This window comes from Elgaria multicarinata, chromosome 10, assembly GCF_023053635.1.
Source record: "Elgaria multicarinata webbii isolate HBS135686 ecotype San Diego chromosome 10, rElgMul1.1.pri, whole genome shotgun sequence".
Lineage (NCBI taxonomy): Eukaryota > Metazoa > Chordata > Lepidosauria > Squamata > Anguidae > Elgaria > Elgaria multicarinata.
The window spans coordinates 10,276,597-10,290,633 of record NC_086180.1 but is presented as its reverse complement, the minus strand read 5'-3'; the positions used below and the strand labels follow the sequence as shown (position 1 = coordinate 10,290,633).

General features: G+C 43.5%; 1 pseudogene; it reads left to right on the top strand.

The window, feature by feature from the left end:
- Nucleotides 1-1,191: 1,191 nt before the first annotated feature.
- Nucleotides 1,192-1,308, top strand: LOC134405207 (5S ribosomal RNA; annotated as a pseudogene).
- The last annotated feature ends 12,729 nt before the right edge of the window (nucleotides 1,309-14,037 follow it).

Genomic DNA, 14,037 nt, shown 5'->3' with positions numbered 1-14,037 from the left:
TTACCCATTTCAGTTTCAATCCTTTTCTACAGATGGTCCTCATTGATACACAGTGGCTGACTTAATGTAAAACCTTCTTCTGCCCTTCCAATGCAGTTTCAAGAAGTGTTTCAGAAAGTCTCCTGCAGACAGGCGTCCTTGGTGCTTGTTCAAAGCATAAAATTTGCTGAAGGAGAAAGTGAAAACAGTTTTTTTTTTTTAAAAAAAATATATTTTTATTTACCTTGGTTTATGTACCAGGAACTATTTCTGGGCAAGTTCCACTGAGACGAATAAGAGAACAGCACCAAAGCTCTCACCATTCAGTTGAATTGAGCTTACACAGTAATATTTCTTGGTGGGTTGTGAATATATGTGATTTTTCTTGGTTCCGATAAAATCATTGCTCATACTCTATTGCATAGGGTGACCAACTGAAAAGGAGGAGAGCACTCCTGCATCTTTACAGGAAAGGGGAATTTCAGCAACTGCCATTTGTATGCATGCAGCACCTGGTGAAATTCCCTCTTCATCACAACAGTTAAAGCTGCAGGACACCTGCCCTCTTGACCAGATACAAAAGTGGGCAGGGCTTCTGCAGCTTTAGCTGTTGTGATGAAGAGGGAATTTCACCAGGAGCTGCATGCATACAAATTGACACCTGCTGAAATTCCCCTTTCAATACAACTGTTTCAGGGTTGTATACAGGAACCCTGTCATCCTTTTCATATGGTCACCCTAACTTATCTCTTTAATTTAAATAGGAACTGGGAGCAACTAAATCTAAATCCAGCCCAAGTTTCCGGAACAGGCATATGCTTGAAGATCAGTGAGAAAAGTAAGAACCAAATGTGTTTGGAGGTATTTAAGCTAAAGCTGAATTGCCATCTGCTGAGATACTATATCCTGCATTGTAGATCCTGCATTGAGCAGGGAGTTGCACTTTGGGCAAGATGACCTTCAAGGGACCTTCTAACTCTATGATAGTATGAATCAATGCACAAGAGCCCTGTGGCAGTGCTTAGTGAACACATGGAGGGGCAGAATCACATTCACTGTCCCCATGCCTGACCTCTACATGTGATCTTGAAGGACTGGATGGAGCTTTCCTGTTTATGTGTAGGCTGCCTTTGTAGAATCAGGAACAAAACACAGAGTCTTCGATTATATGTGTACATAGCCTATTTAGCCTGTATGTATACTTGTGTGTGTGCCTACGGCCATACTACCTTGAACACGCCCGATCTCGTCTGATCTCGGAAGCTAAGCAGGGTCAGGCCTGGTTAGTACCTGGATGGGAGACCGCCTGGGAATACTTGTGTGTGTGTGTGTACACACACACACACACACACTGTGCCCATATCCAGACCTTTGCGTTAACATGTGAATGTCAAGAGTCAGAACAGAGGATGCAATCCTGATTCCGCTCCCTATGCATATAGTAGCCTTACATTGTACTCTCTTGGAATACAAATCAGTACCACAATTTCGCCCCAACCCATTCCTCTTCTTCTTTTTTTTAATCTTATTTGCTTCTCTTTCCATATCTGTAACTTCCATGGATGATTTCATCTCCCCTCCTCCCTGCAACGCCATGCCCCAGACTGATTCCAGGAGTTCTATTGAGAAAATTGCATTTTAGTCGAATGGGTGAATCTCTCTTCTTTAAACAGAGAACAGCACTGCCTTGGGGAAGTATCTGTGAAAAGGGTTATGGATTGCTAAAGAATGGACAATACACATTCATTATTAACAGCAATAAGCACTTGCTTTTGAATGCACAGTCCCCGGAGGATGTGCATGAGACACAGAAAAAAGTTTAGATACAAAATAGCCCAAATTGCCTATACAGAACAGCATCTTTCTAAGAGACTATAAATGCTTCAGTTTCAGGAAGGGACAGTAAGCTCTATCACACCTACTTGTTTTTGCTGGTTTGCCCCTGCGATTTCAACCTCCATTTCATTAGCATGTCAAGCTAATGGCCCCTTTCATGCGTGTTTATGGTTTCACCACTATACCAGTGAAATCTCCTTTCACTTGTTTTCTCTCCCACTCCATCTCACCCACTCCGCCCCTTCTCCTTCCCCCTTCAGTTCATTGGTTCTTGTCATTCAACTGAGGCCTAATTTACATCAAACAGGATATTGCACCATGAAAGTGGCAAATAAAAGGCAGGAGCCACACTACTGCTTTATAGTGGTATTGAAGTGCACTGACAACTGTTGGGGTCCATTGTCACATACAATATACTGCTTGTATACCACTTTCATAGTACTATATCCTGTTTGTTGTGGCTTCTGCCTTTTATATACCACTTTCATAGTGCACTATCCTGCTTGGTGTAGATTAGGCCTGAGTCAGCACAAGCACACACACACCAACAAAGAACATAATGCAAGCATGGGAATACATGGAGGTGGAAGGAAGTCTTAAAAGGAAGACTCACCCCTCTCAGCTTCCTCTTTGCTGCGCGCCTCCCTCCCTCCCTCCCTGTAAACAGTGTGGGCTTGTCAGTTGCCATTTGGGGCCGAGTAGGAATTTTTTACTCATGTACTGATTTGTGCATGAGTTTTTTCACCTAGTCCACACTGTAAGACAGCTTGGGAGTAATAGGTTAATTTGATTCAATTTGGTTACATTTTCTTTGGCGCTAGATACGAGCATCCAGAGGGATTGCGAATTGGTGAGCATTCACAAGCGCTGTTCAAGGTGACTGGTAAGATCTGAGGCTCCCAGCTTTGAGCCCCGCAGCCTAGCTAGCGAGATAAGGCTTACCTTTGGGGACAACCCTACTCACCCACTCTGAGCCATGCGGCCTTAGTTGGGGGTGACAAAGGAAGGTCTCCCTACCCCACAAAGGGCAGGCCAAGTGAAGGTGAATGGTCCAGTGCCTGCCTATGGGCTACAAATGGATCACCTGACCTGAAGGGCCTGCAAGCAGGCCATACTGGATGCCTGATAGGATTTCCACCCCTTTGCAGATAGTTAAATAAATGTAGCCCTGTTTAAACCCAGCTATTGTTGTCTGTCTCATTATTTCTCAAGCAGATCCGGATGCATTTTCCATTTGGACATCTGTACTTTTCAGTATTCTTAATGCATTTTGCAGGAGAAAAAAAAATGTTTCTGATAAAATATGCACATTTGGAACATGAGCAGAGAAAAAATGCCTAGTTTTAAAAATGCACCCAAAAATGCTGTCATCAATGGGTGGATATGTGCAAAATAATGTGTACAATTTGCGGGGGAAATACATTCAAAAATGTGCAGATTTTTAAAGAAAATACTATTTTCTTGCTAAGCAAGAATGACAGCAGCAGCAACAACAACAACATGAAACTGGCACAGAATAGAGTTGAAGATGTGGGGGATTTTACCTGCCACAGGGTTTTTGCCTACTCCATACTAGAATTCAGATTAGTGGAGGGTGAGTAAATAGGTGGATTAGATTGGATTGACAGGGGTGTGCAGGAATTTGCATGATATTGCAATAGGGACAGTGAGCAGTCTGGCACCTTTTAGTGATTGGCATGTCCGGAGGTCCCGCTCCTCAGGGGCTGTGCAGCCCTCGTGTCCTCGGAGTTCTGCAGCACTGAGTGGGGATTACGCAGGCAGGTCTCCCCACACTTTCAAAGTGTCCCATAAGGGAGGGGCTGGGTTTACCTGACTCATGGCTTTGGAGGGTGGCTCGCCCATAATGGCAGGCTAGGTGCCTGAAGAAAGTATCTAATAGATTCCTGCACTTTCACATGCAGATCCAGGGAGGGGTGAACTTCCCTCCTTTAAATAAAGAGGCCCTAGTTTACCCCAATCTCTGGTGTCTGTGTCTTTATGCATGCTTCCTTCTCTACTCGCAACCCTTATTGTTGGCTGGCTGGGAAACTGTTGGTGCCAAAAATAAAGTGGGAGAAATAATGATTGTGTGCTATTGTTTCCCAACACCTCAGCTCTGGGGCTTATGAAGAAGTTCTTGCTAATGAGATTTGCAAAATGAACTTCATATACCTTGGACGAACCTCTGACAGTTGCCCGCAGCAGTATTGGCTTAGCCTCACAAACCTTCATGCAAGCAAATGCGTGCGTTCAATTGCTGTTACTTATCCATTCAGTTCATACAAATGCCTCAGTGCTACTGATAGCAAAACCAAAGGTCAACAATTCTCAGAGTGAAAAAATGTTTACATGGAAAACATTTTTTTTTTAAAAAAATCAACCAAAAACAAATGCACACACTCACTCCTAAAAAAAATGTGCAAATCATACAAATCCATGTCCTCCAATTATCCTTATTTACCTTCTCTTACAGATGGATGAGAATTCTGTTTCAGTTTGAGTTTGGTAAGAATTTAGCAAAAATTGCAAAAGTTCTCCAAATTTTTGTCCAGAAGAGCATGCAATTTACAACAAACAAACATTTATGATTTAATTGTGGACGAGAGGGCGAACCTGGAGTGCATTGTAAGAACTGGGTTGGGGAACTGGGATGGGTTAGTCTCTCCCAGTTTTGTCATCCTGGGTATTCAGTGCAGCACCAACAGTGACTTGAGAATCAGGGTCAGAGTTTGCTGTGGTTTCTTCCCAACTATTCAAGTGCCAGTCTTGAGTGTTGTACCTTACCCCAAACGCTACAGCTTAGAGATTCTGCTGGTGTGCCACCCATCCTGCTAACCTTCAGTCTCCCAGCTGACCTTGTGTTGAAGACCCCTAGGATGATGGTCCTGGGGGATCTCATCTTCCATGCTGAGGCACATAGATAATGGGCAGCTCAGGACTTCAAGACTGTCATGACAATATTGGGATTGTCCCAACATGTTGTTGGCCAAATGCATGTAGGACGACACATGGTTAATCTCCCTCCCCCTTAACTGAGAAGTAGGATGGTGATCTGAAATTAACATCTATCCTCTTCGTCATGGCTGGATTACTTCAACTTTCCCCTCTGCAAGGGTGGGAAACCCAGTAAAATGGTCCACCCTCTGATGGATTACAGTAGGCTCTGGGGGATTTTCCTGCTGATATGGCTGGCATTCCTGTTGAAGCCCTGGTTACTCTGTGGAATGGAGAGATGACTAAGGCAGTTGACATGATCACTCCCAAGGGTCCTTTCTCTCTGTTTGGTATGCACCTGAGCTGAGGGCAATGAAGCAAGAAGAAAGATGGTCAAAACACAAGTGGAGGAAAGCCTGTGCCAAGTCCGACCAAACACAGGTTAGAGTTCATTACCATCCCTGCTCTGTGGTGCTGACAATGGCGAAGATGGAGTTCTTTTCCACCAGTATTACATTTTCTCAGTGTCTTCCAGTGGAGGTTTTCCAAGTGGTCCATGCCCTTTTGAAATCTGGGCCAGGGAACGATATGGTGGAAACCTTGGTAGTACAATGCAACAAGTTTGCACAACACATTGAAGAAAACTTTTCTCACATTCATCATGAATTGGACACCAGAGTTAATCCAGTTCCATTAGTATAGCACCATCTGGTTCAGTTTTATGGGATCAGTCTCAGTTGTTGAAGCCCAAGGATGCAGTCAACGCGACACACTTTGTCGAAAATTGTCCTTCCCAGAGCCCATTGGATGTGATTTTTTTTTACCTCCTACTGGATATGGATAAATATGTGACTTGGCGTGTAGCTCTGTTTGCCACAGCTGCCAAAAAGATCAGAAAGAAATACATAGCAGAGATAGCCGTCAATTGTAAAGGAGATGATTGCATTTGACCTTATCTGATTTATATCATATCACTTATGGATCAACTATGACACACTATTTTAGCCTATTTTATATTTTTAAATTTTGTATATCAAGTGTTATATGAATTAGGTCTATATGCATATGTTTAACTTCTGTAAATTCTTTGTCTTTCCATATTTGTTGCTGATTGTACTGTTGTGTTGTTTGTATTATGCAAAGGCCATTGGCCAAAAGCAATAAACTTGACAGAGGTGACAAGTCGGGTCAACCACCTGTGTGCTTGACCCTTGCTGATTATGGCTTATTACATTTAAAAAGGAGGGGATGTCTAGCTAGGTCCAAAACTTCAGCTGGTCCAAAACTGATTGTTAATGAGGACTGGATTATATTATGATATTACTTGGAAATGTAATTCTAATTACTTAGAAACTAAATGCACAGTTACAAGATGGGGGATACTTGGCTCAGCAATACTACAAACGAGAAGGATCTTGGAATTGTTGTAGATCGCAAGCTGAATATGAGCCAACAGTGCGATATGGCTGCAAGAAAGGCAAATGCTATATTGGGCTGCATTAATAGAAGTATAGCTTCCAAATCACGTGAGGTACTGGTTCCTCTCTATTCGGCCCTGATTAGAAAGACCGAGGGGACAGGAGCAGGCAGAAGTAACATCGGGGCCTGCTCCTGCTGGACTCTTCCCCCCCCACAGCGCAAACTGCCATCTTGGCCCTGTGGGGAAGAAGAAGGACCGAGGGGACAGGAGCAGGCAGAAGTAACATCGGGGCCTGCTCCTGTTGGACTCTCCCCCCCCCCCCACAGGGCAAACTGCCATCTTGGCCCTGTGGGGAAGAAGAAGGACCGAGGGGACAGGAGCAGGCAGAAGTAACATCGGGGCCTGCTCCTCTTGGACTCTCCCCCCCCCCCACAGGGCAAACTGCCATCTTGGCCCTGTGGGGAAGAAGAAAGACCGAGGGGACAGGAGCAGGCCGAGGAAACATCGGGGCCTGCTCCAGTTTGACTCCCCTCCTTCGGGAGCAGGACAATCCCATCAGCCCTTTTCCCAGTCCACTTAATTTCTCTCTCTCTTTACCTCTTCCCTCCTGAACTCCTTTTCCTTGTGTGTCATGTCTTTATTAGACTGTAAGCCTGAGGGCAGGGACTGTCTTTTTTGCTAAGTGCCTTTTTTGGCGAGAGCCTTTTTTGGCTGAGGAGCGGGGTATAAAATAAATAAATAAATAAATAAATAAATAAATAAATAAATAAATAAATAAATTAGACCTCATCTAGAGTATTGCATCCAGTTCTGGGCTCCACAATTCAAGAAGGATGCAGACAAGCTGGAGCATGTTCAGAGGAGGGCAACCAGGATGATCAGGGGTCTGGAAACAAAGCCCTATGAGGAGAGACTGAAAGAACTGGGCATGTTTAGCCTGGAGAAGAGAAGATTGAGGGGAGACATGCTAACACTCTTCAAATACTTAAAAGGTTGTCACACAGAGGAGGGCCAGTATCTCTTCTCGATCCTCCCAGAGTGCAGGACACGGAATAAGGGGCTCAAGTTAAAGGAAGCGAGATTCTAGCAGGACATCAGGAAAAACTATCCAGTACGACAATGGAATCAGTTACCTAGGGAGGTTGTGGGCTCTCCCACACTAGAGGCCTTCAAGAAGCAGCTGGACAACCATCTGTCAGGGATGCTTTAGGGTGGATTCCTGCATTGAGCAGGGGGTTGGACTCGATGGCCTTGTAGCCCCCTTCCAACTCTGCTTTTCTATGATTCTACTTTTCCATCTGTCCTTGCTGCCAGTCCATTTCCAGCCCTGATTCAATGTCCTGCTATTAACATTCAAAGCACTAAACAGCTCGTAGCCAGATTACCTGAAGAATCATCTCCTTCAATGAATACCTGCCCAGACCCTAAGATCATCTTCTGTGGTCCTTCTCTGGGTGTCCCCACCAAAGGAAGTGAGTTGCGGGCTGCCACAACAGAGGGCCTTCTCTGTTGTGGAATGAGCTTCCCCCGAGCGGCTCATCAGGTACCTACATTGTGCTCTTTTGGGGTGCCAGGTGAAGACCTCTCCCCACCCCCCAGGTATTTTAGTTTTTCAGTTTGTATTTGAAATCTAGTATTGTGTTTTAAATCTTTGCATGGGGGCTAGGTTGTCTTTGATTATTGTGTTTATTTTGTATACTGTAGTTTCAAACTTCTAATATGTTTATTTATATTTTTATATGTTTTGATATTTTATGGTTTTAATTGTTGTGAACTACTCAGAGCGCTTCAGTTATTGGGCAGTATAGAAAGGTAAAACAAAACAAAAAACACAACTAAAAATAAATGAATAGTAGCAGTTATCTCATTGTAGGATCGTCAAATGTTGGATACATTTTTGACCCTTGTGTGATCCAGGAAACATGGTTTATCTGTTCGTTCTTGGATTCATTCTTGATCCTCATGAAGAAAAGAAAAGAATGGATGGAACTTGGACTATTCCCTCTGCAGTGACAGGAACTTTCTGCATGAATACACAAAACTTTTCCGTTTTATACCCAGAAATGAGAAACTCCAAGCACTTGCTGTCTTTTATTATGCACAATAACGTCATAAAGTGGCTCTTTGGGTCCTTTTAAATTCCTGAGAATATTATTTTTAGAAAATTATTTTTAGAAAAGAAAGATTTGCCTAAGCAACTTATTCTTTCTGTCTCCATGTCGACCAGTGGAGGATGATATTAATCTTTCAGTATGATATCTCCATTTTCTCTTTATTGGCCAATTTCAGGAAAAATTGCAGCTATGGGAATTGCAAGTTGTTGCCGTTTCCTTTTGAAATCTTTCCACAGCATTATAGATTTTTCTCCCCTCCCCTGATTTCATCAAGAGGGGGAGAGACATAAAAATCACAACCTGGTGGTAGCTGAAAGTGCAGACTTGTTTTCCTTTTCTTTTCTTGTTTAAAAGATTCAGAGGTCAACACTTGGTGTTTATTCTTGCTTCCAAGGTGAAATGATTAGGTCCTGTCTTTGATTTTGATTTTTTCCATTCACTTGTGTCCTGATAATCATATTCCATGGAGGTACTGTTGCAGCAAAAACAGCACCTTAAAGACTAACACGTTCATTCTCTCGCATAAGTTCTTGTGGGCACTGTCCATTTCATCAGATGCACATCCGATAAACCTTATTATTTTTTTAAGCTGGAGAGGGTGAAAGAAAGTACTCTGAATGACCAGAAGCATGGTATAAGCACCGAGAGCTCTCCTGGGTTTTCAGTGCACGAGATAGGCATGATTTTGTAAGGGAAACCTGTCACAACACAGGCCTCACACACCAGGCCTTGACGTACACAAACCCTCCTCAAGCCAAGTACCACCACTTAAACAACCTAAGGGTAGGGTAAAACACAACCTTTCCCTCCTATGAGAGGGTAAAGACTAGAATCTGAAAAGGTTTTACTGTGTATATAATAAGCTGAAGGTTAAATATAAGGTGTTTACAATACTATAGAGCAGGTGATAAAGCCAAGCAGACACGTGGTTTGAGGTAACAAAACAAAATAAAATGTTTATTTTTGTTTAACAGATCTTAGTTTCTTCAAATTCAAGTTAACCTGCTTAATCTACTAGTTTTAATAAAAACAGTAATCTTAAGTCTCTTAAAATCTTATCTCCTTTCACTCTCCACACCACTGACAATCCTGACACTCTCCCAACTCCCAACAAACTAACCAACTAACTGTCATGTTTCTCAGAAAACTACGGCTTTCGATGGGAGGCAAATGATGAGGCTTGCTAAGTAATCCACAAAGCTTTTATTAAGCAACAAACATCTCTTCTACCTGAAGAGAGTCTAATCTCTTGGAAACGTCCCCCTAGGCAAAACTATGCAAACTATGCAAGACAATTGTCCGCTCAAGAAGAATAGGAAGCCACTTCCCAAATGCCCATAACTTCAGAGAGCCTGGTGTGGAGGCAGGTTCTGGCGCAATTGTAGCTGGACCGACTTTCTCACACCTTCCTTCTGCTCTGTGTGTTTAAGCTTCCGGAGAACCCTAGCATCAGCTAGCTTGTTGGGGCGCTCTCCTCCAAAAGAAAGCTCACTTCTCTCTGTGTGTGTAGGATTTGGCCTTGAGGAGATAAGCTCTAAAGAGGGCTGACTCCCAGCTGGGGAATCGCCCGTGAGAGCTTCCTTCTCCACTGGTACAGGCTGGCTGGTGTCTGGTGCCACCTCCTCTATTTCCAAATCTGATTCTGATTGATTACCAACACCTTCTCCCAAAAGAGGGGCAGTAGAGTAAGACATGACACCAACCGCCACTCTAGACTCCCCCATTTATTATCCTCCCCCTTTCACAGCATCATCAGCCACAGCCACTCAGTCCAACATTTGGCACTCACTAGACATACAGAGCCAGACATACCTAAAGGAACAGAACTGTGGGGTAATGCCACAATGCATTTATATAGTTTATGTTATTAAGGAAATCTGTGAAGGCAGCTTAGGGATGCTACTGGTATCAAAGTAGTGATGCATACTGGTCTCTGGTTCTCTCACAGAAGAGAACTGTGTTTCAGTTCACAAAGTAGTTCAAATGTGTGAAATTAGGTAAGTCTGAATTTTTAATACTACAAAGTTGGGATTTGGAACAGCCTAAGCCCTGTTCATACTCATAACTAACCAGAATATTCTGAAGGGGGCATCTGTTTATTAGGATCCTGCCTTCTGCCCTTGCTTGGTCAACAAAAAGGTATCTTCTGCCTGCTATTCAGCTAGCTCCAGCCCTAAACTCTAGCAATTGACCCCAGAGACCCCAGACTGAAGGACATGCACTCCATAGGAGTCAATATAGAGTATTGTGTCCAGTTCTGGGCTCCACAATTCAAGAAGGACGCAGACAAGCTGGAGCGTGTTCAGAGGAGGGCAACCAGGATGATCAGGGGTCTGGAAACAAAGCCCTATGAAGAGAGACTGAAAGAACTGGGCATGTTTAGCCTGGAGAAGAGAAGATTGAGGGGATAGCACTCTTCAAAGACTTGAAAGGTTGTCACACAGAGGAGGGCCAGGATCTCTTCTCGATCCTCCCAGAGTGCAGGACACGGAATAATGGGATCAATTTAAAGAAAGCCAGGTTCCAGCTGGACATCAGGAAAAACTTCCTGACTGTTAGATCAGTACGACAATGGAACCAGTTACCTAGGGAGGTTGTGGGCTCTCCCACACTAGAGGCCTTCAAGAGGCAGCTGAACAACCATCTGTCAGGGATGCTTTAGGGTGGATTCCTGCATTGAGCAGGGGGTTGGACTCGATGACCTTGTAGGCCTCTTCCAACTCTGCTTTTCTGTGATTCTATGATTCTGTGATTCTATTGTTATTCTCTTGGGTATGGTCCCTGGCTACCTTTTACTTCCTCTCCTCCACCCTACTTGCTACCTCTGTGTTTGTGTATGTGTGTGTGGGGGGGAGGGGTATGAGTACAGAAATGCCACATATATTAATACCAGGTATTTTGATACATTTCTATGATGAATGGATTTTGTACAGTCTGTTTTTTATGGATATGTGAGAATTTCATTCCTCCTTGCATTCCTAGTACAAATGCAAACTTGTGGAATTGTGAATACACAGATACTGTTGGAGAGTAGGGTTATCTTGAGCTCCCAACTGGGTCCAAGAGTCTGGAAGACTCCCCCTTGTGTCCAGTCCCCAGACCTAGTTGGGCACTTCTGGTGTGAGCACAAACCCCACTCGAGAACCTCTGAGGCCCTTAGAGTGCTCAGCAGCTGCCTGCCCCTTCATGCCAAAATTACGCTTTTCCCAATGATGGCCATAAAGGCCCATTTACACAAGGGTAAAGTTGCAAATGGTGCAACTGCACCATTACCCTTGCATATATGGGGCCTTTACATCTGTCATTGATGCAGTCGGGGAAGAGCACAATTTCAGCATAAAAGGGCAGGTGACTGCCAAGCTTTCGTCAGGGCAAGCTGAGCCTCAGAGGAGGCTCATGAAGCCTGGCAAGTGGGACAGATGGCAGCAACAACAAGGCAAGAGCCTGCTGAGGTACACACAGGGGAGTCCACCCATCCCTAAAGAGGGGGGCTCCCTCCATATTTTAATGGATAAATTTATTTTATTTTATTGATTGATTTCATTTCTATACCACCCAACAGCCGAAGCTCTCTGTGCAGTTCATGAAATTCTGTATAAACAAGAAGCGTAGCCCATTTCATAACTTATTTTCCTCCTTCAACAGATTTCCATATTTGCCATTGAAGCTGTTCATCCCAGTAACTACGTATCTCCAGACAATTTCAGAAATTGCTTTCAAAAAATGAATATTTATCAGATGTGCATTAAAGCATTTTCGTTCCCACTAAATGCAAATATTACAGAGAGGTTCTCAGTTTTCCAAAACCTCCACGAAACCCCTAAACAAACATCCGCTTAAGGTATCTCTCCCCAAAAGAAAGTTATGATTGTGCTCTTGTGTGTATTGGAAACGTACTCCAAAGTTCTATGTTGCAATGAAGAAATGCCATTAGCAAACCATACAAGGAAAAAAAAAGTCCATTCATGGCTGATCAGCTCCTGATGGATCTAAAGTGACAGTAAATTGCTGCCCTTTGGGTTAACGAGTAAGAAAAGGAATTATACGCCACCTTATTTTAGCAGCAAGAAAAGACATTGCAGCCTCAGAAACCAAAGGCATTAGCCCACAAGCCCTGTAGATCAGCGGTTCTCAACCTGTGGGTTGGGACCCCTTTGGAGGTCGAACGACCCTTTCACAGGGGTCGCCTAAGACCATTGGAAAACACATATTTCCGATGGTCTTAGGAAACTGTATTGACTGAACTATGTCATGTATCATCTTTTGTATTATTAAAGCTATTGTTATGTATTATTTTCATTAGCAAACCATCCCGTGACAATGGATCGTGTAGAGAAGAACGAAAATAATTTTATGGTTGGGGGTCACCACAACATGAGGAACTGTATTAAAGGGTCGCGGCATTAGGAAGGTTGAGAACCACTGCTGTAGATGTATGAGGCATGTTTTCTGAATGCCTCCAATACACCATCAAGGTCTGGTGGCAGGTTGCATAGAGCCTTGTAGTACCACCTATGGGTGGAATAGTCCAAACCATACTTGGGTCATGCTTGTTTGCAATCATCTAGAATGACAATAGGCTGGCATGTGCATCCTAGAAGTCATTCAGTTGGGATCCATAAATGTTCTGCTGCATTTGTACCTTCACTGAGCCTTCTGCTATTGCTGTTAATGATATACAATTGGTGTGTGTATGTGTGTGTGTGTAAACATGCATAATTTGAGCTCATTCACTTAAATAAGACCTACTTAGACTTCCTTGCAACCTACCTTTTAGATAAGGATTGCTATTGCGATGACTTCCTCACAACTTTCTGTAAAGGTGTGTGTGTGTGTATACCAATATCTTTCTTTTATCAATCAGATTAAATTTGAAAGGATAGTTGCCCCTTCTGGGGGAATTGATCCTGCTGAGTTTCATATGAATAAATACAGGGGACTTCATGCAAAAACATGCATTACAGTTGGGCTTGTTTTGTTTTACACAATGTACTTGTCCCCCTGCGGTGTTTCTTTGTTTTTGTTTTGGTGGGAAATTGTTATGATGTACAGTGTAGAGAGAGCCCTAGTTAAGAAGCATGCCAATTTTCAGAAGGATAGGCACAGCATTTTGTGTGGGAAGGAAGTCTTCATTTCCCCCTTCTTTGGTGAAAGTAGTGGTTCACATCCACTTATATCCCTCTGTTGTTGTTGTTGTTGTTGTTGTTGCTGTTGTTGTTTTGACAATTTGTATGAGAATGGCCTAAGTCATAGAGGTTTCCCTAGGCAAGAAACCATGATCATTTCACAAGGATAGGTGCAGGAGCTATGGAGTTACAATGCATGAAAAACGTTTTAAGATGTCTTGGTTTTCTGCTCAGCATAAAAGTCACAGAAAGTACAACAGGGCAGGGATGGGTGATGGATGTGAGCATAGATAGGCAGAGGCAGAACGACTTGAATATCCAGGATTTTTCAAGCAAGCACCCAACATTACATGTCCCCCATGTCCCACAGACTCCATCAAATCCCTCCCATGTCCCACAAACTCCATCAAATCCCCATGTCCCACAGACTCCATCAAATCCCTCCCATGACCCACAGTCTCCATCAAATCTCTCCCATGTCCCACAGACTCCGTCAAATCCCTCCCATGTCCCACAGACTCCATCAAATCCCTCCCATGTCCCACAGACTCCATCAAATCCCTCCCACGTCCCACAGTCTCCATCAAATCCCTCCCATGTCCCACAGACTCCATCAAATCCCTCCCAT